This window comes from Delphinus delphis, chromosome 8 (genome assembly GCF_949987515.2).
Source record: "Delphinus delphis chromosome 8, mDelDel1.2, whole genome shotgun sequence".
Taxonomy (NCBI): Eukaryota; Metazoa; Chordata; class Mammalia; order Artiodactyla; family Delphinidae; genus Delphinus; species Delphinus delphis.
This window is the reverse complement of record NC_082690.1, coordinates 27038313-27064989: the sequence shown is the minus strand read 5'-3', so window position 1 is coordinate 27064989 and position 26677 is coordinate 27038313. Positions and strand designations below refer to the sequence as shown.

The window sequence follows — 26677 nt, the reverse complement described above, 5'->3', positions numbered from 1 at the left end:
TTCCAAAAATTTTACACTAAATCCTGGAAAAGAAAAAAGACATTAATGGAAAAGTAGTGAAATCTAAATAAAGTATTTAGTTTAGTTAATAACATACTATTATTAATCACTTAGTTTGACAAATGTACCAGGGTTATGTAGAATATTAACACTAGGGGAAACTGAGTAAAGAATATAGGGAAACTCGTACTAGCTTTACAACATTTCTGTAAAAGAGAATGTAAGAACTACAAACAAAATTTCTATTAAATTAAGTTTTGTGTCTAAAACAAAAAATAAATTATTCTAAAATAAAATATTTGTTTTAAAAAAGTATCACAGTTTTAACATCTAGTAAGGCTGAGAATTTATTTTCAACTTAGAAAATATTGGATCTTATATGTTATTAGAGACCCATTGCATGTTTTTGAGCCGGTAAACCACATGATCAAAGAAAAACTTATTTGGAGGTAATGTTTCACATGGAGGGAATAAGGAAAACTAGAGGAAATATGAGTATTGAAAAGCAACTTTATTGTTCTAAACTTGAGCTAGGACTGAGGTTGTGAGAATGGAAGGAAAGCATATGAAAGTATAAAGGTATGAATATCTTTAAAGAAATAATTAACAGGGCTGACTAGGCAAAATCACATAGCCATTATATGTATTATTTGGTCAACACTGGGCCTTGGAAGTGGAAAGTCATGTTTACTGACTTTTAAAAATAATAATAATGCCTTATGAATTTATCTTTTTCTTTCAAAATTCAAGATTTAGCATGTAATCAAACTTTTTCTAAATAAATCAATTTCTCTTTATCCCTTTTTCTCATTTATAAGCATTTTTCTTTAAAGGAATTGGAAAATTTTATATTTTATTACACTGGAGTGTTATATTAAGTAAATAGGTATGTTTCAATTCCACTCAAAACAAAGCAGTTTACCTCCAAAAAAATGATCATGATTTTGTATTATGAGAATACATTTTAAAAGGTAATAAAATAAAATATGTTGGGAAAAGTCATTTTTAAACTAGAAAATTGCAATTGGTCTTAATTGGAACTTAGTCTTTTAGCAGTTAGTTCCTTTCACTGTTCTTTTCTGTGTGACTTAGTCTTTTAGCAGTTAGTTCCTTTCACTGTTCTTTTGTGTGTAACACTTTGTGCACTCTGAGAAATCTCTGATCTAAATGCTATGCTCAAGAATTATTTTCATGGCTCTGATTAAACTGCAAAAATTCTCATACTTTAGTCACCCATTACTAAATCAAAATTGCTCTGTGATCAGCTTTTATGATGTTGGCCAACACAACAGTGTTTTCTCTGGAGATCGTACTTGAGACGTTTTCAGAATTGCAAGTCTAAAACTAACATGTTTGAACATGTTGTTTCACATGACCCTCTATAATTGGAGTAGGATATAAATTGTCAACCATCATTAAATGTTTGAGTCACAAATAATCTTTGGAATAAATTAGATCAAAATCTTTCCTTTTCCACAAGGAAATTTGAGAACCAACTATTTTTTTCTGGAATTTTATTTTATTTATTTTTTCACAACTTTATTGGAGTGTAATTGCTTTACAATGTTGTGTTAGTTTCTGCTGTACAACAAAGTACAAGCTATATATATACATATATCCCCATATTCCCTCCCACTTGAGCCTCCCCCCCACCCTCCCTATTCCACCCCTCTAAGTCATCACACAGCATCCAGTTGATCATCTTGCGCTATGCAACAGCTTCCTACTAGACATCCATTTTACATTTTGTAGTGTATATATGTCAGTGCTACTCTCTCACTTCATCCCAGCTTCCCCTTCCCCATCTGTGTCCTCAAGTCTGTTCTTTACATCTGGATCTTTTTTCCTGCCCTGCCATTAGGTTCATCAGTACCACTTTTTCAGTTTCCATATATATGCATTAGCATATGGTATTTATTTTTCTCTTTCTGACTTACTTCAGTCTGTATGACAGATTCTAGGTCCATCCACCTCACTACAAATAACTCAATTACATTCAATTTTACATCTGAGTAATATTCCATTGTATATATATGTCACATCTCCTTAATCCATTCATCTGTTGCTGGACATTAGGTTGCTTCATGTCCTGGCTACTGTAAATAGTGCTAAAATGAACACTGTGGTACGTGTCTCTTTTTGAATTATAGTTTTCTCAGGATATATGCCAAGAAGTGGGTTTGCTGGGTCATATGGTAGTTCTATTTTTAGTATTTTAAGGAACCACCATACTGTTCTCCATAGTGGTTGTATCAATTTACATTCCCACTAACAATGCAGGAGGGTTCCCTGTTCTCCACACCCTCTCCAGAATTTATTGTGTCTAGACTTTTTGATGATGGCCATTCTGACCGGTATAGATGATACCTCATTTTGGTTTTGGTTTTCATTTCTCTAATGATTAGTGACATTGAGCATCTTTTCATGTATTTGTTGGCTATCTGTATGTCTTCTTTGGAGAAATGTCTATTTAGGACTTCTGCCCATTTTTTGATTGGATTGGTTTTTTTTAATATTGAGCTGCATGAGCTGCTTGTATATTTGAAGATTAACTCTTTGTCTGTTGCTTCACTTGCAAAAATTTTCTCCCGTTCTGAGAGTTGTCTTTTTGTCTTGTTTATGGTTTCCTTTGCTGTGCAAAAGCTTTTAAGTTTCATTAGGTCCCATTTGTTTATTTTTGTTTTTATCTCCATTTCTCTAAGAGGTGGGCAAAAAGGATCTTGCTGTGATTTATGTCATAGAGTGTTCTGCCTATGTTTTCCTCTAAGAGTTTTATAGGCTCTGGTCTTACATTTAGATCTTTAATACATTTGGAGTTTATTTTTGTGTATGGTGTTAGGGAGCATTCTAATTTCATTCTTTTCCATGTAGCTGTCCAGTTTTCCCAGCACCACTTATTGAAGAGGCTGTCTTTTCTCCACTGTTTATTCTTGCCTCTTTCATCAAAGATAAGGTGACCATATGTGTGTGGGTTTATCTCAGGGCTTTCCATCCTGTTCCATTGATCTATTTTTCTTTTTTTGTGCCAGTACCATACTGTCTTGATTACTGTAGCTTAGTAGTATTGTTTGAAGTCAGGGAGCCTACTTCCTCCAGCTCCATTTTTCTTTCTAAAGATTGCATTTGATATTCAGGGTCTTTTCTGTTTCCATACAAGTTGTAAAATTTCTTGTTCTAGTTCTGTGAAAAATGCCATTGGTAATTTAAGTGGGATTGCATTGAATCTGTAGATCGCTTTGCGTAGTATAGTCATTTTCACAATATTGATTCTTCCAATCCAGGAGTATGGTATATCTCTCCATCTGTTTATATCATCTTTGATTTCTTTTATCAGTGTTTTATAGTTTTCTGAGTACAGATCTTTGGCCTCCATAGGTCAGTTTATTCCTAGGTAGTTTACTCTTTTTGTTGCAGTGGTAAATGGGATTGTTTCCTTAATTTCTATTTCTGATCTTTCATTGTTAGGGTATAGGAATGCAAGAGATTTCTGTGCATTAATTTTGTATTCCACAACATCACCAAATTTATTGATTAGTTCTAGTAGTTTTCTGATAGCATCTTTAAGATTTCTATGTATAGTATGTCATTGTCAAACAGTGACAGTTTTACTTCTTCTTTTCAATTGGGAGCCCTTTTATTTCTTTTTCTTCTCTCAGTTCTGTGGCTAGGACTTCCAATACAATGTTCAATAATAGTGGGAAGAGTGGACATTCTTCTGTTGTTCCTGATCTTACAGGAAGTGCTTTCAGATTTTCACCATGGATAATGATGTTTGCTGTGGGTTTGTCAAATATGACTCTTGTTGTGTTGAGGTAGGTTCCCTCTAAATCCACTTTCTGGAGAGTTTTTATCATAAATCAGTGTTGAATTTTGTCAGAAGCTTTTTCTGTATGTATCAAGTTGATCATATGATTTTTATTCTTTTTTTTTTTAATATTGTGTATCACATGGATTGTTTTGCATATATTAAAGAATCCTTGCATCTCTGGGATAAATTCCACTTGAACATGGTGTATGATTTTTTTAATGTGCTGCTGGATTCTGTGTGCTAGTATTTTGTTGAGGACTTTTGTGTGTATGTTCATCAATGATATTGGTCTAGATTTTTCTTTTTTTGTGATATTTTTTTCTGGTTTTGGTATCAGGGTAATGGTGGCTTCATAGAACAAATTTGGGAGTGTCCCTCCCTGTGCAATTTTTTGCAAGAGTTTCAGAAGGACAGGTGTTAACTCTTCTCTAAATGTTTGATAGAATTCAGCTGTGAAGCCCTTTGGTCCTGGACGTTTGTTTGTTAGAAGATGTTTCATTACAGTTTCAGTTTCATTACCTGTGATTGGTCTGTTTCTTCCTGGTTCAATCTTGGAAAGTTGTACCTTCCAAGAATTTGTCCATTTCTTCCAGGTTGTCCATTTTATTGGCATATAATTGATTGTAGTAGTCTCTTAATGATCTTTTGTATTTCTGCAGTGTCTGTTGTAACTTCTTTTTCATTTCTAAATTTATTGATTTGAGTCCTCTCCCTTATTTTCTTGATGAGTCTGACAAAAGGCTTATCAATTTTGTTTACCCTCTTAAAGAAAAAGCTTTTAGTTTTATTGATCTTTGCCATTGATTTCTTTGTTTCTATTTCATTTATTTCTGCTCTGATCTTTATGAGTTCCTTCCTTCAACTTTCAGTTTTCTTTGTTCTTCTTTTTCTACTTGCTTTATGTGTAAGATTAGATTGTTTATTTCAGATTTTTCTTGTTTCTTGCAATGAGCTTGAATTGCTATAAACTTCCCTCTTAGAACTGCTTTTGCTGTATCCCATGGGATTTTTTTTTCTTTCAGAGATTGTTTTATTCCTTGAAACAGTTCAAATAAACATTCATATTGAGGAGACACTGATTTTCACCTCCAGAAATGAATTGAAATTCAGAGATGTTTGTTTGGATTTTAAAAATAAATTTCTATATACCATCCATTATAGGCACAAATTATTTTAAATTTTCAATATTATAATGTGTATTAACTCGGCATTATCCTACCTCAAGTGCCACAATTTCTGATTTGAAATTCTAAAATTCTGAGAACTTATTTGCTATCTGCATCTAATCTTACCTGAAGTGATGAGATTCTTTGTTTTTTGTGTTGTTTTTTTTATTTTTATTTTTTATATCTTTATTAGAGTATAATTGCTTTACAATGCAGTGTTAGTTTCTGCTTTATAACAAAGTGAATCAGTTATACATATACATAAGTCCACATATCTCTTCCCTCTTGTGTCTCCCTCCCTCTCACCCTCACTATTCCACCCCTCTAGGTGGTCACAAAGCACTGAGCTGATCTCCCTGTGCTATGTGGCTGCTTCCCATGAGCTATCTATTTTACGTTTGGTAGTGTATATATGCACATGCCACTCTCTCACTTTGTCCCAGCTTACACTTCCCTCTCTGCGTATCCTCAAGTCCATTCTCTAGTAGGTCTGTGTCTTTATTCCCGTTTTGTCCCTAGGTTCTTCATGAGCTTTTTTTTTAAGATTATATATATATGTGTGTGTTAGCATATAGTATTTTCTGTTTTTGACTTACTTCACTCTGTATTACAGACTCTAGGTACATCCACCTCACTACAAATAACTCAATTTCGAATCTTTTTATGGCTGAGTAATATTCCACTGTATATATGTGCTACATCTTCTTTACCATTCATCTGTTGATGGTTGCTTCCATGTCCTGACTATTGTAAATACAGCTGTAATGAATATTGTGGTACATGACTCTTTTTGAATTATGGTTTTCTCAGGGTACATGCCCAGAAGTGGGATTGCTGGGTCATACGGTAGTTCTATTTTCAGTATTTCAAGGAACGTCCACACTGTTCTCCATAGTGGCTATCAAGTTACATTCCCACCAACAGTGCAAGAGGGTTCCCTTTTGTGCACACCCTCTCCAGCATTTATTGTTTGTAGATTTTGTGATGATGACCATTCTGACTTGTGTGAGACGATATCTCATTATAGTTTTCATTTGCATTTCTCTAATGATTACTGATGTTGAGCATCCTTTCATGTGTTTGTTGGCAATCTGTATATCTTCCCTGGAGAAATGTCTATTTAGGTCTTCTGCCCATTCTTGGATTGGGTTTTTTGTTTTTTTTGGTATTGAGCTGCATGAACGGCTTGTAAATTTTGGAGATTAATCCTTTGTCAGTTGCTTCATTTGCAAATATTTTCTCCCATTCTGAGGGTTGTCTTTTCGTCTTGTTTATGGTTTCCTTTGCTGTGCAAAAGGATTTAAGCTTCATTAGGTCCCATTTCTTTATTTTTGTTTTTATTTCCATTTCTCTAGGAGGTGCGTCAAAAAGGATCTTGCTGTGATTTATGTTTTAGAGTGTTCTTGCCTATGTTTTCTTTTAAGAGTTTTATAATGTCTGGCCTTATATTTAGATCCTTAATCCATCTGAGTTTACTTTTGTGTATGGTGTTAGGGAGAGTTCTAATTTCATTCTTTTCCATGTAGCTGTCCAGTTTTCCCAGCACCACTTATTGAAGAGGCTGTCTTTTCTCCACTGTATACTCTTACCTCTTTTATCAAAGATAAGGTGACCCTGTTTGTGTGGGTTTATCTCTGGGCTTTCTATCCCGTTCCATTGATCTATATTTCTGTTTTGTGCCAGTACCAAACTCTCTTATTTACTGTAGCTTTGTAATATAGTCTGTAGTCAGGGAAACTGATTCTTCAGGCTCCGTTTTTCTTTCTAGGATTGCTTTGGCTATTCAGGGTCTTTTGTGTTTCCATACAAATAGTGAATTTTTTTGTTCTACTTCTATGAAAAATGCCAGTGGTAGTTTGATACGGATTGCATTGAATCTGTAGATTGCTTTGGGTAGTATATTCATTTTGACAACGTTTATTCTTCCAGTCGAAAAACATGGTATATCTCTCCCTCTATTTGTATCATCTTTAATTTCTTTCATTAGAGTCTTATAATTTTCTGCATACAGGTCTTTTGTCTCCTTAGGTAGGTTTATTACTAGATATTTTATTCTTTTTGTTGCAATGGTAAATGGCAGTGTTTTCTTATTTTCACTTTCAGCTTTTTCAGCATTAGTGTACTGGAATGCCAGAGATTTTTGTGCATTAATTTTGTATTCTGCTACTTTACCAAATTCATTGATAAACTCTGGTAGTTTTCTGGTAGCATCTTTAGGAATCTCTATGTATAATATCATGTCATCTGCAAACAGTGACATCTTTACATCATCTTTGCAGATTTGGATTCCTTTTATTTCTTTTTCTTCTCTGATTGTTGTGGCTAAAACTTCCAAAACTATGTTGAATAAGAGTGGTGAGAGTGGGCACCCTTGTCTTGTTCCTGATCTTAGTGGAAATGCTTTCAGTTTTTCACCATTTCGGGCAATGTTGGCTGTGGGTTTGTCATATACGGCCTTTATTATGTTGAGGCAAGTTCCCTCTATGCCTACATTCTAGAGGGTTTTTATCATAAATTGGTGTTGAATTCTGTCAAAAGCTTTCTCTGCATCTATTAAGATCATCATATGGTTTTTCTCCTTCAATTTGTTAATATGGTGTATCATATTGATTGGTTTGCATGTATTGAAGAATCTTTGCATTCCTGGGATAAACCTGCCTTGATTATGGTGTATGATCCTTTTAATGTGTTGTTGGATTCTGTTTGCTAGTATTTTGTTGAGGATTTTTGCATCTATGTTCATCAGTGCTATTGGCCTGTAGTTTTGTTTCTTTTTCACATCTTTGTCTGGCTTTGGTATCAGTGTGTTGGTGGCCTCGTAGAATGAGCTTGGGAGTATTCCTCCCTCTGCTATATTCTGGAAGAGTTTTAGAAAGATAGGTGTTAGCTCTTCTCTAAGTGTTTGATAGAATTTGCCTGTGAAGCCAACTGGTCCTGGGTTTTGTTTGTTGGAAGATTTTAATAACAGTTTCGATTTCAGTGCTTGTGATTGGTCTGTTCATATTTTCTATTTCCTCCTGTTTCAGTCTCGGAAGGTTTTGCATTTCTAAGAATTTGTCCATTTCTTCCAGGCTGTCCATTTAATTGGCATATAGTTGATTGCAGTATTCTCTCATGATCCTTTATGTTTCTGCAGTGTCAGTTGTTACTTCTTTTTCATTTCTAATTCTATTGATTTGAGTCTTCTCCCTTTTTTTCTTGATGAGCCTGGCTAATGGTTTATCAATTTTGTTTATCTTCTCAAAGAACCAGCTTTTAATTTTATGGATCTTTGCTATCGTTTCCTTCATTTCTTTTTCATTTATTTCTGATCTGATCTTTATGATTTCTTTCCTTATCTTAATTTGGTGTTTTTTGTTCTTCTTTCTCTAATAGCTTAAGGTGTAAGGTTAGGTTGTTTATCTGAGATGTTTCTTGTTTCTTAAGGTAGGATTGTATTGCTATAAACTTCCCTCTGAGAACTGCTTTTGCTGCATCCTATAGGCTTTGGGTCATTGTGTTTTCATTGTCCTTTTTTTCTAAGTATTTTTTGATTTCTTCAGTTTTCCCTTGGTTATAAAGCAGTGTAATGTTTAGCCTCCATGTGTTTGTAATTTTTACATATTTTTTCCTGTAATTGATATCTAGTCTCATAGCATTGTAGTCAGTAAAGAAACTTGATATGATTTCAATTTCTTAAATTTACCATGGCTTGACTTATGGGCCAAGATATGATCTATCCTGGAGAATGTTCCATGAGCACTTCAGAAGAATGTGTATTCTGTTGTTTTGGGATGGAATGCCATATAAATGTCAATTAAGTCTACCTTTTAAAGCTTGTGTTTCCTTATCTATTTTCATTTTTGATGAACTGTCCACTGGTGAAAGTGGGGAGTTAAAATCCCCTACTATGATTGTGTTACTGTGAATTTCCCCTTTTACGGCACTTAGTATTTGCCTTACGTATTGAGGTGCTCATATGTTGAGTGCATAAATATTTACAATTGTTACATCTTCTTCTTGGATCAATCCCCTGATCATTAGGTAGGGTCCTTTTTTGTCTCTTGTAATAATCTTTGTTTTAAAGTCTATTTTGTCTGATAGGAGAATTGCTACTCCAGCTTTCTTTTGATTTCCATTTGCATGGAATATCTTTTTCCACCCCCTCACTTTCAGTCTGTACGTGTGTCTAGGTCTGAAGTGGATCTCTTGTAGACAGCATATATATGGGTCTTGTTTTTGTATCCATTCAGCCAGTCTATCTTTTGGTTGGAGCATTTAATCCATTTACATTTAAGGTAATTATTAATATCTATGTTCCTATTACCATTTTGTTAATTGTTTTGGGTTTGTTATTTTAGGTCTTCTTCTGTTTTGTTTCCTGCCTAGAGAAGTTCCTTTAGCATTTGCTGTAAAGCTGGTTTTGTGGTACTTAATTCTCTTAATTTTTGCTTGTCTGTAAATGTTTTAATTTCTCCATCAAATCTGAACAAGATCCTTGCTGTGTAGAGTAGTCTTGGTTATAGGTTTTACTCCTTCATCACTTTAAATATTTCCTGCCACTACCTTCTGGCTTGCAGCATTTCTGCTGAAAGATCAGCTGTTAACCTTATGGGGATTCCCTTTTATGTTATTTGTTTTTTCCCCTTGCTGCTTTTAATATGTTTTGTTTGTATTTAATTTTTGACAGTTTTATTTATATGTGTCTTGGTGTGTGTCTCCTTGGATTTATCCTGTATGGGACTCTCTGTGCTTCCTGGACTTTATTAACTATTTCCTTTCCCATATTAGGGAAGTTTTCAACTATAATCTCTTCAAATATTTTCTCAGTCCCTTTCTGTTTCTCTTCTTTTTCTAGGACCCATGTAATTCGAATGTTGGTGTGTTTAATGTTGTCCCAGAGGTCTCTGAGACTGTCCTCAATTCTTTTCATTATTTTTTCTTTATTCTACTCTGCCGTAATTATTTCCACTATTTTATGTTCCAGGTCACTTATCCATTCTTCTGCTTCAGTTATTCTGCTATTGATTCCTTCTAGAGAATTTTTAATTTCCTTTATTTTGTTGTTCATTCACTGTTTGTTTGCTGTTTATTTCTTCTAGGCCTTGTTAAATGTTTCTTGTATTTTCTCCATTTTATTTCCAAGATTTTAGATCATCTTTACTATCATTATTCTGAATTCTTTTTCAGGTTGTCTGCCTATTTCATTTTCATTTGTTAGGTCTGGTGGGTTTTTGCCTTGCTCCTTCAACTGCTGTGTGTTTCTCTCTCTTCTCATTTTGCTTAACTTACTGTGTTTGAGGTGTTCTTTTTGCAGGCTGCAGGTTCTTAGTTCCTATTGTTTTTGGTGTCTGTCTCCAGTGGCTAAGGTTGGTTCAGTGGTTTGTGTAGGGTTCCTGGCTGGACGGGCCTAGTGCCTGTGTTCTGGTGGATGAGGCTGGATCTTGTCTTTCTGGTGGGCAGGTCCAGGTCAGGTGGTGTGTTTTGTGGTGTCTCTGGCCTTATGATTTTACATAGCCTATCTGCTAATGGACGGGGTTGTGCTTCTGTCTTGCTAGTTGTTTGGCATAGGGTGTTTAGCACTGTAACTTGCTGGTCATTGAGTGGAGCTGGGTCTTGGTGTTGAGATGGAAATATCTGGGAGATTTTCACTGTTTGATATTACGTGGAGCTTGGAGGTCTCTTGTGGACCAGTGTCCTGAACTTGGCTCTCCCACCTCAGAGGAACAGACTTGATGTCTGGCTGGAGTACCAAGAGCCTGTAATCCACATGGCTCAGAATAAAAGGGGAAAAAAATAAAGAAAGAATGAAGATAAAGGAAAAGAAAGTAAAATAAAATAAATTTATTAAAATAAAAAATAATTATTTTAAAAAATTTAAAATTAAAAAGAAAAGAAAGAAAGATAGAAGAGAGCAGCCAAACCAAAAATCAAATTCACCAATGATAACAAGTGCTAAAAACTATACTAAAAATTAAAAAAAATAAAGGACAGATAGAACCCTAGGACAAATGTTAAAAGCAAAGCTATACACACAAAATCACACACAGAAGCATAGGCATACACACTCACAAAAAGAGAAAAAGGGGAAATATATATATATATATATATATATATATATATATATATATAGTTGCTACCAAAGTCCGTCTCCTCAATTTGGTATGATTTGTTGTCTATTCAGGTATTCCACAGATGCAGGGTACATCAAGTTGATTGTGGAGATTTAATCCGCTGCTCCTCAGCCTATTGGGAGAAATTTCCCTTTCTTTTCTTTGTTTGCACTACTCCTAGGGTTCAGCTTTGGATTGGCCCCGCCTCTGTGTGTAGGTAACCTGAGAGCGTCTGTTCTTTGCTCAGACAGGATGGGGTTAAAGGAGCAGCTGATTCGGCAGCTCTGGCTCACTCAGGCCGAGGAGAGGGAGGGGTACAGAATGCGGGACGAGCCTGTGGCAGTAGAGGCCAGTGTGACGTTGAACCAGCTTGAGGCACACTGTGTGTTCTCCCGGGGAAGTTGTCCCTGGATCACGGGACCCTGAAGTGACAGGCTGCACAGGGTCCCAGGAGAGGAGGTGTGGATAGTGACCTGTGATTGCACACAGGCTTCTTGGTAGCTGCAGCTGCAGCCTTAGTGTCTCATGCCCGTCTCTGGGGTCCATGCTGATAGCCGTGGCTCACTCCCATCTCTGGAGCTCCTTTAAGTCGCACTCTTAATCCCCTCTCCTCATGCACCAGGAAACAAAGAGGCAAGAAAAAGTCTCTTTCCTCTTCGGCAGCTACAGACTTTTTCCTGGACTCCCTCCCTGCTGGCTGTGGCACACTAGCCCCTTCAGTCTGTGTTCACACAGCCAGCCCCAGTCCTCTCCCTGCAGCCCATAGGTTTTGGATCATTGTGTTTTCATTGTATTTTGTTTCTATTTTTTTATTTCTTCTTTGATGTCTTCAGTGATTTCTTGGTTATTTAGCAGCACACTGTTCAGCCTCCATGTATTGTGGTTTTTACAGTTTTTTCCTGTAATTGATTTCTAACCTCATACCATTGTGTTTGGAAAAGATGATTGATAAAATTTCAATTTTCTTAAATTTTCCAAGGCTTGATTTGTGATCCAAGATGTGATCTCTTCTGGAGAACAGAACCAGAGAACTTAAGTGACTTAAAGAAATCCTGTAGTTCTCAAAAGATCCTTCAATCACTGTCTACCAACATAAATATTTCTCTTTCTTCATATAATGAAGATCATGGATCTAAATTTATTTGAATAGCCAGAGGGGCACAATTTGTCCCCATTGGAATGGCAGGTTTTGCAGCAATCGTTGTGTATGAATTATATAAATTGAAGAGAAGGGAAAATACTAAAATGTCCATTCACCTGATTCACATGTGCCTGGCAACCCAAAGCTTTGTTGCAGGAACAACGACTCTTGGTATGGACTATTCTATGTATCAGGAATTCTGGCCAAAATCTAAACCTTAGAAAAGATGCTGTCTTGGTCTTGTTGATAGTGCTTGCTTTAGTCAGGCATCTTATATTGAGGTTATATATTTATGTTGAAAATAAATTGTTTGAGTGGGTGAGACAATAACATGGTAATTTGAAAGTGGCTTCTTTTTTTGCAGGTTTGATTTGCCTGGTCATGAAATTATTGGTGACTAGCTCACTAACTATGTCATTCAAGGGAATCAAATTAACACAAAAGAAACATGTCACTTTTACACACACATGATAATGGTAAAATGTCCACCTTCTTAAGCTCTCCTCATGAAATTAGTTCTAAAGAAGCCAATCGTGAAATACTCCTAGCTGCTACAAAATATCACATGCTTTTGATGTTACATAGGAATTCTATTTGTTTTATGGCATTCTGTTTTTAGGACTGGTTGGCTCTTGAAGAACCCTTTCAGAACAATACATAGAATATAATATTATAATATTGTAAGCCTCCCCACACTAACCAATTGTGTGTGTTTAAACCAAACATGAAAAGCTGATAATAGAGCTGCTTAGAAGTAGTATTTATTTCAGGATCATACTTGTAAATATGGTAATAACTTAATTATGGATCCTAGTTTTGCTTTTTTGTTATTGCAGAATTTTATTTTGCTGCCGCTATTTTAGAATAATTTTTAAATGTCACCTTCAAGCAGAAATATGTATTTTAAGTGCTAATGAAAAGGTAAATGGAAAACACTGTTTAAAGTGTATATAGTATGTTTATTTTCTAAAAATCATAAATATTAAACTAAATAAATTATCTATAATGGAAGTGATTAATGATTTTTGAGCAAGCTGATTTGGTCAGACATTTTATACAAACTTTGGTATACTACAGAATGCTTTATTGCATTTGTGAAGTTCTCTCCTCTAATCTGAATTTATATTCTGTGGTGATAACAAGGGGAATGTAATGTTAATAAAATGTGAACACTTTAAAAGAAAAAAAAGGAAGAATGAGGAGGAGGAGGGTTAAACTCTTGAAGAAGAGAAAAAACTTCACTTTTTGTTTTCTAGTTCCTAAATATTTTCTTCAGGCTGATTTGCCTTCTTTGGGATTGAAGTCATTACAACTTTCTATGTTCTCCTTACAAAGATCTAGGCTAATTCTACTTATGATTGGTTCAGGAATACATCAAATAGAGAACACAGAATTCTTTAAAATTTTTTCTGCATTTAATATTTTAATAATGAAGTCAATGAAGGATTGTTCATTTTAAAAATGTGCATATTTTTTTCCTTCCACTCCATCCTTTGCCTTTTATACAGAAAGACTAGTGTGATATTGGACTTTTTTTTTTTTTAACATCTCTATTGGGGCACAATTGCTTCACAATGGTGTGCTAGTTTCTGCCCCACAACAAACTGAATCAGCTATACATACACCCACGTTCCCATATCTCTTCCCCCTTGCGTCTCCCTCCCTCCCATCCTCCCCATCCCACCCCTCCAGGCGGTTACAAACCACCGAGCTGATCTCCCTGAACCGCGCGGCTGCTTCCCACCAGCCATCTACCCTATGCTCGGTAGTGTATACATGTCCATGCCCCTCTCTCACCCCATCACAGCTCACCCCTCCTCCTCCCCATATCCTCAAGTCTGTTCTCTAGTAAGTCTGTGTTCCCATTCCTGTCTTACCCCTAGGTTCTTCATGACATTTTTTTTCTTAAATTCCATATATATGTGTTAGCATACAGTATTTGTCATTCTCTTTCTGTCTTACTTCACTCTGTATGATAGACTCTAGGTCTATCCACCTCATTACAAATAGCTCAACTTCATTTCTTTTTATGGCTGAGTAATATTCCATTGTATATATGTGCCACATCTTCTTTATCCATTCACCCGAAGATCAGCACTTAGGTTGTTTCCATCTCCAGCCTATTGTAAATAGAGCTGCAGTGAACATTTTAGTACATGACTCTTTAGTACATGACTTTAGTACATGACTCTTTTTGAATTATGGTTTTCTCAGGATATATGCCCAGTAGTGGGATTGCTGGGTCATATGGTAGTTCTATTTGTAGTTTTTTAAGGAACCTCCATACTGTTCTCCATAGTGGCTGTACCAATTCACATTCCCACCAGCAGTGCAAGAGTGTTCCCTTTTCTCCACACCCTCTGCACAATTTATGGTTTCTAGATTTTTTGATGATGGCCATTCTGACTGGTGTGAGATGATACCTCATTGTAGTTTTGATGTGCATTTCTCTAATGGTTAATGATGTTGAGCATTCTTTCATGTGTTTGTTGGCAGTCTGTATATCTTCTTTGCAGATGTGTCTATATAGGTCTTCTGCCCATTTTTGGATTGGGTTATTTGATTTTTTGTTATTGAGCTGCTTGTAAATTTTGGAAATTATTCCTTTGTCACTTGCTTCATTTGCAAATATGTTCACCCATTCTGAGGGTTGTCTTTTAGTCTTGTTTAGGGTTTCCTTTGCTGTGCAAAATCTTTGAAGTTTCATTAGGTCCCATTTGTTTATTTTTGTTTTTATTTCCATTTCTCTAGGAGGTGGGTCAAAAAGGATGTTGCTGTGATTTATGTCATACAGTGTTCTGCCTATATTTTCCTCTAAGAGTTTGATAGTTTCTGGCCTTACATTTAGGTCTTTAATCCATTTTGAGCTTATTTTTGTGTATGGTGTTAGGGAGTGATCTAATCTCATATTTTTACATGTACCTGCCCAGTTTTCCCAGCCCACTTATTGAAGAGGCTGACCTTTCCCCACTGTACATTCCTGCTTCCTTTATCAAAGATAAGGTGACCATATGTGTGTGTGTTTATCTCTGGGCATTCTATCCTTTTCCATTGATCTATCTTTCTGTTTTTGTGCCAGTACCATACTGTCTTGAATACTGTAGCTTTGTAGTATAGTCAAAGTCAGGGAGCCTGATTCCTCCAGCTCCATTTTTCGCTCTCAAGATTGCTTTGGTTATTCAGGGTCTTTTGTGTTTCCATACAAATTGTGAAAGTTTTTGTACTAGTTCTGTGAAAAATGCCAGCGGTAGTTTGATAGGGATTGCATTGAATCTGTAGATTGCTTTGGGTAGTAGAGTCATTTTCACAATGTTGATTCTTCCAATCCAAGAACATGGTATATCTCTCCCTCTATTTGTATCATCTTTAATTTCTTTCACCAGTGTCATAATTTTCTGGATACAGGTCTTTTGTCTCCTTATGTAGTTTTATTCCTAGATATTTTATTCTTTGTGTTGCAATGGTAAATGGGAGTGTTTTCTTGATTTCACTTTCAGATTTTTCATCATTAGTGTACAAGAATGCCAGAGATTTCTGTGCATTAATTTTGTATCCTGCTACTTTACCAAATTCATTGATTAGCTCTAATAGTTTGCTGGTAGCATCTTTAGGACTCTCTATGTATAGTATCATGTCATCTGCAAACAGTGACAGCTTTACTTCTTCTTTTCTGATTTGGATTCCTTTTATTTCCTTTTCTTCTCTGATTGCTGCAGCTATAACTTCCAAAACTATGTTGAATAAGAGTGGTGAGAGTGGGCAACCTTGTCTTGTTCCTGATCTTAGTGGAAATGCTTTCAGTTTTTCACCATTGAGGATGATGTTGGCTGTCAGTTTCTCATATATGGCCTTTATTAAGTTGAGGAAAGTTCCCTCTATGCCTACCTTCTGCAGGGTTTTTATCATAAATGGGTGCTGAATTTTGTCAAAAGCTTTCTCTGCATCTATTGAGATGATCATATGATTTCTCTCCTTCAATTTGTTAATATGGTTTATCACATTGATTGATTTGCATATATTGAAGAATCCTTGCATTCCTGGAATAAACCCCACTTGATCATGGTGTATGATCCTTTTAATGTGCTGTTGGATTCTGTTTGCTAGTATTTTGTGGGCATTTTTGCATCTATGTTCATCAGTGATATTGGCCTGTAGTTTTCTTTCTTCGTGACATCCTTGTCTGGTTTTGGTATGAAGGTGATGGTGGCCTCATAGAATGAATTTGGGAGTGTTCCTCCCTCTGCTATATTTTGGAAGAGTTTGAGAAGGATAGGTGTTAGCTCTTCTCTAAATGTTTGATAGAATTCACCTGTGAAGCCATCTGGTCATGGGCTTTTATTTGTTGGAAGATTTTTAATCACAGTTTCAATTTCAGTGCCTGTGATTGGTTTGTTCTTATTTTCTATATCTTCCTGATTCAGTCTTGGCAGGTTGTGCATTTCTAAGAATTTGTCCATTTCTTCCAGGTTGTCCATTTTATTTGCATAGAGTTGCTGGTAGTAATCTCTCATGATCCTTTGTATTTCTGCAGTGTCAGTTGTTACTTCTCCTTTTTCATTTCTAATTCTATTGATTTGGGTCTTCTCCCTTTTTCTCTTGATGAGTCTGGCCAATGTTTTATCTATTTTGTTTATCTTCTCAAAGAACCAGCTTTTAATTTTATTGATCTTTGCTTCATTTCCTTCATTTATTTCTGATCTGATTTTTATGATTTCTTTCCTTCTGCTAACTTTGGGGTTTTTTTGTTCTACTTTCTCTAATTGCTTTAGGTGCAAGGTTAGGTTATTTATTCTAGATGTTTCCTGTTTCTTAAGGTGGGCTTGTATCACTATAAACTTCCTTCTTAGAACTGCTTTTGCTGCATCCCATAGGTTTTGGGTCGTCATGTCTCCATTGTCATTTGTTTCTAGGTATTTTTTGATTTTCTCTTTGATTTCTTCAGTGATCACTTCGTTATTAAGTAGTGTATTGTTTAACCACCATGTGTTTGTATTTTTTACAGATCTTTTCCTGTAATTGATATCTAGTCTCATAGTGTTGTGGTCGGAAAAGATACTTGATACAATTTCAATTTTCTTAAATTTACCAAGGCTTGATTTGTGACCCAAGATATGATCTATCCTGGAGAATGTTCCATGAGCCCTTGAGAAAAATGTGTATTCTGTTGTTTTTGGATGGAGTCTCCTATAAATATCAATTAAGTCCATCTTGTTTAATGTATCATTTAAAGCTTGTGTTTCCTTATTTATTTTCATTTTGGATGCTCTGTCCATTGGTGAAAGTGGGGTGTTTAAGTCCCCTACTATGAATGTGTTACTGTCGATTTCCCCTTTTATGGCTGTCAGTATCTTCCTTATGTATTGAGGTGTTCCTATGTTGGGTGCATAAATATTTACAATTGTTATATCTTCTTCTTGGATTGATCCCTTGATCATTATGTAGTGTCCTTCTTTGTCTCTTCTAATAATCTTTATTTTAAAGTCTATTTTGTCTGATATGAGAATTTCTACTCCAGCTTTCTTCTGGTTTCCATTTGCATGGAATATCTTTTTCTATCCCCTTACTTTCAGTCTGTATGTGTCTCTAGGTCTGAAGTGGGTCTCTTGTAGACAGCATATATATGGGTCTTGTTTTTGTATCCATTCAGCCAATCTGTGTCTTTTGGTGGGAGCATTTAGTCCTGGACTTATTTTTTTTTAATTATTTTGATCAAAGGAGTAAAAAATTTGAAGAAATTATTTAATTTATAAGAACTGATTACAGTTAATTTTTCTAATCTCTCATTTGCCACCTCTTTTTGAAATTTTGCCTGTAGACATGTAATTCTTCTTTGTGTTTTTAATTTTAACTCTCTTTGATTTTTAGTCTGTTAAATGGAGGTTTTAGGCTTTTACAGCTGAAAATTGACAATGTCCACAGAAACCAATGGAGCAGAATTATCTTCAGCTATTCAGTATCCTAAAATTAAGAATTTAAGAAGCGCTTGTTTTGCCATCCAAATAAGAAACACATACCAGAATGTGCACTCCCTAGCAAGCACCAGGCACACAGACTGTGGAATTTATAATAAGCACACTTTGCTATGAATACTTAACACAATGTGGTTGCAAAAAGAAATGAGCCAGGGTGTCACAGAGAGCCTCTATGGCTCTCTGCCTTATACTTTTCAGGGACATATAGGGAAACTGTCCCCTTTTGAAAACTTGTCCATTAACTTGAATTTTAAAACCCACAAACATGTTTCTATAAAATTGCTACAAAACCTGCAACTTCAAATCTTTGTAACCTTAAAATGCATACAGATTTGGTGAGCTCCTTCTGTTTATTTCATAGTAAACCAGATTCTTACTTTCCTTATTTGGACAGGAGTGTTATTTCCAAAGAATGAATTGTTGAATTTCAAGGGATTTTAGGCTGTCTGATTCAATAACTATAGTTTTATTGGGCTTATTTTCAAACTGTATCAGATTTTGGAGCAGTGAAGCATAAAGCAGAAATACAGAGCAGAACTTTTATTCCACTCCGATGGAAAGAAGAAGGTGAATAGGAAAAATTGGGAACTACAAAATACTTAGAAAACCACAAAGAATTTTTACCTTTTTTTATTTTCTTTTCTCAGAACTGTTATCCTTCCCCATCACTCAAAGACGTAGTGTCTAATGCCATCATAACAGAGTCCAAATGCATTCCTTTGCAAAAAGATATTCAGGTAATTAACAACAGTAGAAAATTCTAATTTAACATTGCAGATTGAACACCTGAGTTTTCATTAATCTTTTCTGAAATGGTAGGAAAATGATAGTAAAAATATAAAACAAGTATAATCCTCTCCCAACGTATACATACAAAAAAGGGAAAAGGAGTTAACAGTGGAAGAGAGCAAGATGAAAAATGTATACTTTAGTGGTATTTGGCTTAGTACAGAGGGGAACAATGATGTCTCAAGTCTTACAGAAGAAGGTACAGATAAGAAGCAAGCTTATACACTCTAACTCTAAATATCAGCTTATTCAGAAAAAGGGAGAAACTAATTAAAGGATTAATTTACAAAGTCCAACACATAACTGAGAGAAATTTCAGAAAAATACAAGAAGTAGAAACAACCCCAGGTATTTTAAGATGGAAAAGATTTAATACAGTGAATGATATGCTTACAGAACCATGAAAGGGGGAAAAAAGAGCAGATTCTAAGCTGGATGTCTTGAAATGATGCCAGCAAATATAAAATTGGCTAGTTAAGCCTCTGATGTCACTACTGGAGTTATAATGGTCTAGGTCTGGAGCCATGGCCACAGCCATACTAAGCTTTGAATCTCAGGAAGCTGAAAAGTGGTTGCCTAAATGTTCATTCCAGCGATTAGGAGGTTGGGTGAAAAAGTCACCACTACTGGGCCATTTTCCTGATACTCAGGAAACTAGAAACTGGAGCCTTCTTCTGCAAAATTCTAATCTGATAGCCAGGGTTAATAGTCAGTTGCCAGAAGAAAATGGAATCAACTTCACTTCTGACATTCAAATCTTAAACGAGTGACTCTAATTGTAGGAACCTAATAATCACTCAGAAACTTAGTTGTGAGGATTTTGAAAAATGTGGTTTCTAGCTGGGTAGCCATGTGCTCATCTAAAACTCTATTATTTAGTAAGAATAGATTTGGGAGGGACAAATAACTCTAGAAGTATACAATAGTTTATTTTCCTTGAGATATTGAATGAAAATGGATCTAAATTTGAGCAGGTGAAACAGGGGGACTAAGTAACAGTCTATATACTGAACAGTGAGATTCCCAGTTCATTTCCTCCATTTAACTTCCAGAATGCTGGAAGCCAGGTTTAATGTCACAGGCGTGATTGGAACATTGTTACTTGGACAAATTAACCCAAGGGAAAAATGCTAAAAATATTGATATTTGGGAGCCCTAATGAAATGCCCAAAAGAAACCCACAATTTTATAAAATCTTGACATACATAAAGCTTCCAATCAGATTGTACTGTATCACAGTTAAGTAAAAGGGACTTCCAATGATATTAGTCATTTTTGAATGTCTTTAATATGAAAGAGAAAAACCAATATAAGCAAGCAAACAACAACAACCAAAAAAAAAGAAAATCCCAGCAACAAGTAGTCAATAATCATTTGGAGGAAATGGAGGCAATATAGAGAACAGAAGAAAATCAAAAAGGATGATTAATATTATCATAGATTTAAGATTGTAAGTAAGAACAAAACACTTAAAAAATGAAACAATCATATAACAAATATGAGCTCTTGGAAATTAAAAATATAATACCTGAAGTTATAAAATTGTTTTAAAATCCTTGTGAGGATTACAAGATAATATTAGAGGAAATCATACAGAAAGTAGAATAGAAAAATGAGCAAGTAAATCACAGAGAAAAGAAAACAACTGGAGGATCAATTTACCAAGTCCAATATATAACTAAGCAGAAATCCAGAAAGAAAAATACAGAATAAATGTAAAAAATTATCAACAAAATAACAAAAAAATTCTCAAAAATGAAAGATATAACTTGTATATCAAAAGGTTCCACTAATGGTCATTTTACTGAATAAAAAGATGCACTGAGGCACCATTATCATTAATTTTTATAAAACCAGAGACAGAAAGATGATGATGATGATGATAAAAGAGAGAGAGAGAGACTGACAGAAAGTTTATACCCACCTGAATAGGAAATAGAATGACAACTGACTTTTTAGCAGCAAAATATTGAGGAGAAGATAATTTCCAATCAAGAATTTAATGATGCATCAAACTAATCGAGTTGAGACGAGAACAAAATAAAGACATTTCAGATATTCAGTCTTCAAAAAGTCACTATCCTCAAAAAAAAAAAAAGTCACTATCCTCATATGCTTTCTAGGCCTCAGCTCTGCAAAATGCCTCATATATTATTGTCTCTTGCCTTGGTCTTAATGAATTCTTCTGTGAGCAGTAGCATGGAAATGAATAGATAAGTTTGTAATTACTTTGGTACATAGCATTCTGAGTTGTTGCTCTCTTATAACTTTGCATATTACACAGGTTTTTTTAGTTGTTGAAACAAACAAAAGATTTTCCAATCTTGCATGATGATCTCAAACATGCAGATGTTAGAGGACTGCACATCTAGTTGGTCACTATTAGAGACTGGAAATACATCTATTAATTTCAGCAAGGTTTGTTTTGTCTAGGGAGTTACCCATGACATCAACTCAGCTAAAACAAACAAACAAACAAAAAAACACTTTATGAAAAGACATTTTCAGCAAAAATAAAAGTTCCTTCTTTCCATCTCAGTCCTCTCCTGCCCCATAACTATTACAATCAAAACTAGCAATGCATTTGTTCAGCACCTAGCTCTTAGAAGGCATTTAGGAACTGTTGACCAGCTAACTGCTGAAGTCATTGACCAGAAGACTGCATGAAGGTAAAGACTGGCTTGAGAATTGTATTACTGGTTATCTTTCCTAATTCTACAGTCTTGGAGTACTATGAGAAATGCACATAGCAAACAGCCCTAAAGGCCTCCCTAATTAGCAATCAAATCAAAGTATAGATTTGGAGTAAAAGGAATAGAGTAATAAAAGATCAAATTCTAACCTAAGCCATTAGTTTAGAATAATAAACCATTAGGTTAGAATAATATATGACCATCAACCTGTGTATATGACAATTATACATATGTCATATATATGTATATATGACAACCTGTATATATGACTGTATATATGACAATGAAGTATGATCTGAAAAAGACAATAAATCCTAGAATACGATGCCTGAAATGTCACTGTTACAACTTGATTACTTTTTTATAACTCTGGATCTTATGTTAAAATGGAAATTACATTTAGTTCATTTGTACTTCAGTGTAATTTAGTTTCAGGTCCTTTTCTGAGACAGAATACAGGAGAGCACAACGCTTAGTGAAAACAAGGGGTAATGGGCATTCAAACAAGAGCTGAAGGAATCAGAGAACAGCTTCATTACACAGCAGTGAGGGAGCAGCTTCATGGACCTCCATGGAGGTCCGTGGCATGCTTGAGGGCAATCCGATGACCCGTAGAAGCAGTTAATTTTCATCTTAAAAATCAATTTGTAGAAAAAATTCTGTTGAGAAGAGGAAGGGTGACAGGCATGTAAACTAGGATTTGTGTGGCTTCTGAGCACTTGTTAAACATGTTGAAATTCCCAAGTTGTATATCAACCACTTAGGGATTCGAGCTTTATGTAGAGTTTTATGTAGAGTTTTATGTAGATTTAAGCTTCCATATCAGTCCTGAGCTGCTGAAGAAATGAACTTCTAGGCAAAGCTTTAGAGCCAGCCCAGGGACCTGGACTTAATAAAGCATATCAGAAGGGTCAGAAGTTCTGAGGTGATCAGTGTATAAATTCTTAATCCCTGTATACACATTTGATCATTTATTTATCACCATGACTCATCATGACCAGGTGTGCTGTGTGAAATGTTTCCCCCAACCTCCTGCACAGACCCGCCAGTAATTCATTCAGATTTTCCTATTGGAAATCATCTGAATATTGCACTTCAGTGTTTATATATAAAAAAACTTGCTAAATACTGGATATCATAGGAGCTTGATCAATTTATCCTTATGTGCTCTCATTTTTATAATTAAAATTTAAAACTGTATTTAGTTTATTTATACCAAAACGTATACTTATAAAAGAATAAAACTCCATAAAAGTTGATGCATTTGTGATTTTAGCACAGTATATATGAGATGAATTTAAAATGTCAAGAAATTAATTCATTATTAAAAGTTTCCTCCCAGACAAAGTCCAGTGAATTATTTAAGTTGTGGCATCCAAAGTCACTACTGCACCCTCTTTCAGTCATTTACAAGGGTTTTCATAGAAGTTATCCCAATTTTATTATTCATTGTCATAAAAATCTCAATTATAGCAAAATATAAAGACCTTAGTAAGGCAAACAAACTGTAAAGATAGCAAAATTAGGGGGCTTAACATGTAGGAATAGAGAAATGTAGTTTATGTAGAATCCTATTTGTTGATAATGGGCCTTTAAGGAAACTTGTTGGAAAGATTGAGCTTATGGCTCTACTTTATAATTAGTGGAAGTGAACTTCATTGCTCTGGTTCTAGAATTTTGTACTAAGATCCACAGTCATCATTTCTCCCTTTACCCTACAGAATTTCCTCTTTTGGATTTTATCATATGTTGTACCATATGCTGGCTTTTATTCTTAATTTGTGTCATCAGTATTTCTTGCCCTTTAAATTTTATATTAACATATTCTGTGCATGTCCACTTACTCTCTTCCATTCAGAGGACTATTTCAGCATGTTACAAGCACTCAACAAGTGTCTATTGATTGATTGGCATCATTGATACCCACATGTTGCACATTGATGACTGTTCTGAGCTAAGAAAAATTATTCTGGAATTCAATTCTAAATTAAACTATTGTTTAGGGAATTTTACATTTTTTTCTTCTGAAGTAACTGATTGTATATTATATGTAAAGACAATCAACATCTATAAAAACAAAAAGAAAGCAAACAGTACTAAAATGACTTCCATTCTGATTGTGATGTAAAGCTATCGCTAGAGATGTGATGTAAAGCTATCTTAAAGAGAAGTGGCCAAGATGTAGAGTAAGAAGACCCTGAGCTCACCTCCTTCTATGGGCACACCAAATTTACAACTATTTACAGAGCAACTATTGATGAGAACAACCTGAAGCCTAGCAGAGAATATTTTATACAATTAAAGCTATGAAAAATGAACCACAATGATATGGATAGAAGAGACAGACATGCACTGTAGTCAAGACCCATACCCCTAGGTAGATGACCCAGAAAAGGGAGGATATTTACAATTGCAGAGTTTCTCCCCAAGGAGCAAGGGATCCAAGCTCAACATTGGGCTCCCAAACCCCATATGGGCTTCTCAGTCCAGGGGTCCTACACTTGGAAGACAAACCCCCAGATTGTTTGGCTTTAAAGAGCAATGGGGCTTACTTTTGGGAGAGACAGAGGGCTGTAGAAATAGACACCACATTTAAAGGGTTAATGCAAAATCACGTGCTCTGGGACCCAGGGCAGAAACAGTAATTTGAAAGGACCCATTTGTTGTTCTTGGAGAGCTTCCAAGAGAAGTAGGAGACACCTGGGACTCTATCTACTACAAGGACACTGGTGGTTCTGACCAGTACCATTTTGGAATCTTCCCTCTAGCTTTTAACCACTGGGACTCAGCCAGTCAGCACCAGTTCTGGGAAGCCAAAGGCCAAGCAGCTACCTGTGTGGGGATAAAATCTCACTCACCAGCAGGTCGGCTGCTGTAGGAACCTCTGAGCTCCAGCTGCCCCGGGACACGGTTCCACCCAACCGTAGGATGACATCAGCCCCAGGTCATCCTGGGCTCTGGCCCACCTAACAACAGGCAGATGCAAGCCCAGGACCACTGCAGCCTTACAACCACCTGTTTCAACCTGACCCACCCACAAGCAGGTTGGCACCAGAACCAGACTCAAGATCTGCTGAATTCTGTCCTGTCCACCAGTGGGTCAACATTAGTTTCTGGACACTTTGGTGCTCTCAGCCAACTACCCTAGGATCTGGGCTCTCCCAGCAGCAGGTTGACACTAGCGATGGGGTCTTTAACCCTTCAGCCAGCCACCACAGGACTTGGTCTCCCCCACCAGTGGGCCGGCACTAGCCCCAGGAATACCCAGGGTTCTGTATCCAACTGGTTCATAACACAGCCCTGCCACCAGCAGACCAGCACTAGGAATGGAAGTTCCCAGTTGATGCAGCCAATCATGCCAGGACCCAGCCCTATCTACCAGTGGCCTACAGCCTTTACCCTAGTCAGAGTCTGACAACCAACTGGACCTGGGACCAGCCATGCCTACCAGTGCACCCACAGTAGCCAGTCCACCACAACAGAAGGGCCTATTTAGCCCACATAGAGAGCACCCCCTAGAGCATATAGCTCTGGTAACCAGAGGGGAGTGTGCTGCTGGGCCCCATATGTCATCTCCTAATAAGATCACTTCTCCAAGATTGAGAAACATAACGAATCTACCAAATACATAAAAATAAAAACAGACAATTAGGCAAAATGAGGCAAAAGAGGAATATGTTCCAGAGGAAAGAGAAATATAAAATCCCAGAAGAACTAAATGAAGTTCAAGATAAGGAATCTACCTGAAAAAGAGTTTAAGGTAATGATCATAAAGATATTCAAAGAATAGGGGAGAAAAATGAATGAAAAAAGTAAGAAGTTAGAGGCTTCCCTGGTGGCGCAGTGGTTGGGAGTCCGCCTGCCAATGCAGTAGACATGAGTTCATGTCCCAGTCCGGGAAGATCCCGTATGCCACAGAGCGGCTGGGCCCATGAGCCATGGCCACTGAGCCTGTGCGTCCGGAGCCTGTGCTCCACAATGGGAGAGGCCACAACAGTGAGAGGCCCATGTACCGCAAAAAAAAAAAAAGTAAGAAGTTAAAAGTTTTCAACAAAGAGTTAGGAAATGTGAAGAAGAATGAAACAAACCTGAAGATACAATAACTGAAATAAAAATACACAAGAAGAAATCAAGAGTAGATTAGATGATACAGAAAAATAAGTCAGTGGACTGGAAGACAGAGTAGTGGAAATCACTCATGATGAACAGAAAAAGAATTTTTAAAAAAGAAGTGAGCTTAAGAAACCTCAGTGACAACATCAAGCATATTATTAACATTATAGGGGTCCAAGTAGAAGAAGAGAGAGAGAAACAGGCAGAGAATACATATGAAGAACTAATAACTGAAAACTTCCCTAACCTAGGACTGTCAACAGACATCCAGGTCCAAGAAACACAGAAAGTCACAAACAAGATCAACACAAAGAGGACCAGACCAAGACACACTGTAATTAAAATGGCAAAAGTTAAAGATAAAGAACATTAAAGCAGCAAGGGAAAAGCAACGTGTTATGTACAAGGGAATTCCCATAAGACTATCAGCTGACTCTGCAGGCCAGAAGGGAGTGGCATGATATATTTAAAGTGATGAATGGAAAAAGCCTGCAACCAATAATACTCTACCTGACAAGGTCTTTTCAGATTTGATGGAGAAATCAAAAGTTTTACAGACAATAAAAAGCTAAAAAAGTTCAACACCAAAAACCAGTTTTACAAGAAATGCTAAAGGACCTTCTCTAAACAGAAAAGAAGAGGTCAAAACTAGAAGCATGAAAATTACAAAGAGAAAAATCTCATTGGAAAAGGCAAATATACCGTAAAGGTAGTAAATCGACTATGTATAAAACAAGAAGTTTAAAAGTAGTAAAACCAAACTGCATAATAATAAGTAGTTAGGGATACACAAAAACAAATTGATGTAAAATATGTTTGAAACAGTGAATGTGGGGGAGAAAAATTCAGGGTTGTTAAGATGTGTTTGAACTTAGAGATCAATAATGTAATATAATCATGTAC

General features: G+C 35.9%; 1 protein-coding gene and 1 pseudogene across 2 annotated transcripts in view; both read left to right on the top strand.

The window, feature by feature from the left end:
- GUCY1A2 (guanylate cyclase 1 soluble subunit alpha 2) overlaps nt 1-26677 on the top strand; it is a 430852-nt gene that overhangs the window by 395962 nt on the left and 8213 nt on the right. The gene's annotated exons all lie outside the window — the stretch shown is intronic.
- LOC132429334 (HIG1 domain family member 1A, mitochondrial pseudogene) lies at nt 11319-12428 on the top strand (annotated as a pseudogene).